Genomic DNA, 2,183 nt, shown 5'->3' on the forward strand with positions numbered 1-2,183 from the left:
CACACAAGCTGAGGAGTCACACCCACGTGCACACACCCACGTACACCCTCTGTGTGTGTAGAGCTGAACAGGTATTCGTAGAGCAGATATTTTAAGTGTTGGAATCCCTTCTAGATCTTATTTGTGAATGTTGAAGTTTGTCACCATCAGAGCTTTTTATTGTCACTGCATGGCGATGCTCACTCAAATTGCTGATTCAGTATCTCTCCTTAAAAGAGATCGATGTCAAACAGTTGTCCTTTAATAGAGGCGACTATTTGTAAGTGAAAGTTTTTACAAAGGGACTTGAACAATAGAAGCTCATATCCACTTACCCATGTCTCTATCCATTCATCTACCTGGGCATGGACGTCTTTATATACCTCTGAGCCTGCCTGCCTGCCTGCCTGTCAGGGAACAAAGTTAAAGTGCCAATCCTGAGCGGTGCCAGTGTGCAGAGCTGAGTGGGGAAGGTGCTGGGTGGGAAGCTGCGTCTGGCCCCAGCCGCCGCCTGAAGGCTGAGCTCTGGGAACCTCCGCAGCCTCCAGCTCACCCACTGCCCTTTGCCGGTCTTGCAAGAAGTCTGAGGCTTCTCCACCATCCTCTCCTGAACTTGACACCATATTTCACTCCTTCTTGTAGCATTAGGGGATTTAAAACCTCCTTTTCCTTTAATTCTTTTCTTTCTTTAATGGGTGACTGGATAAATTCAGTGGTGGGTTTCTGTGACACTAAAACAGCAGCTAAGTCTATGATGCACTCGCGCGATGTGGTTTCAAGTCCCTCGCCATATGTTTTCTCACCGGAATGCCTCGTCTTGCAAAATTACAGGAACCGAAGCTTAAAAACACAATTAGGTAGTTTAAAATGAAGTATTAAAGAAATACCACATATATTCCGAGGCCTGCGAGGTTTTCTTCCCCTCTCCTTTTTTGGTTTTGTTTTGTTCTTGGAGTATTCAAAAAGCCTCTGCTGTATTTGATTTTTATACTAATCATGCCCCATATTTTTTGGATTATGTTATATAGGCTGTGGTTAAATTATAAATGAAAGAGTGAACTACCAGACTTCTTGTCATAACAGCAGCTTTTATGTTGTTACAGAAAATGCAAAAAAAAAAAAAAAAAAGTGTTTTGTGATGAAGGGTCCCCTCGCTTATTTTGTGTAGCTTAACGTATACAGGCAGACAAGCAAAGCAATTTGTAGAAATGATTTTTGCAGCATTTTGAAGATTACAGCACCCTCTCCATCCTCCGAGGGGAAAATGAAAGAAAACTAAATACACACTGCGTGATGCAGCTGCATCCTGACGGCTGTTTCTTTCTCCTGCTTTATGGATCCTTCTTAGGAAGCACAGACACACCCGCACACGCACACACGTGCAGAGCCTCACTCACGCTCAGGTTCTTACCCAGTGATGAGCCAGACCGAGCATTTCAGGAGGCAGTGACCTGAAAGCCGGATTGTGCCCTCCTAGGTTCTTCGTCTTTGGTTTAAAAGGAGGGAGCAGGCGCCAAACCTTCAGCCTGACCAGAGCAGTGAGGAGGAGTCGGGCACGGCTGCTGGTCTTTGTCTTCCCATTAAACTTATTTCAAAGTCACTGTACATGAAATCACAAGAAAGTATTTTATAGATGCCTCGTATGGCCCCACTCAAAGCACTTGACCCAACTGTGCTTTATGTCCTGATCCTGGGGGCTGGGGCTTGAAAATATAATTTATATTCAGCAAATTGATGAAATATTTAGCGTACAGGCCGTGGCATTCTAGGCTGGTTGTAACTGCTTCACTTAAGGTCCTTGCTATGGTGTAGGCACGAACAACAATTTTCTGCATTACATCGACTGCCATGCTAAGCCATTTGGTAAATTCGTCCCCGAACTCTTGCCAACTGAAATGGGGGTAAGAGGTCAGGGAAATCCAGCAAGCAGAGGGTACGGCATCTGCAGGGGGTCCCTCGCTGGACCGTGTTCTAATGGCAGCAGAACTGTCGTGCGTCTCGGGAAGCCGCTCGGATGCCTTGCAGAGGAGCAGGTCCTCTGTGAGAATCAATAGCGTGGCTTATGCCCTTCATTTGTAGATAAGTGTATTCCTGAATGTCTGAAAGAATATTTGATGTGGAAGTTAAAACAGTGCTGGAAAAACATCTCTGCCTTAATTGCCTTTCATTCTGAAGCAGCTTTGCAGCTACCTCCTCAAGGAAGC

This window comes from Ictidomys tridecemlineatus, chromosome 1 (assembly GCF_052094955.1).
Source record: "Ictidomys tridecemlineatus isolate mIctTri1 chromosome 1, mIctTri1.hap1, whole genome shotgun sequence".
Taxonomy (NCBI): domain Eukaryota; kingdom Metazoa; phylum Chordata; class Mammalia; order Rodentia; family Sciuridae; genus Ictidomys; species Ictidomys tridecemlineatus.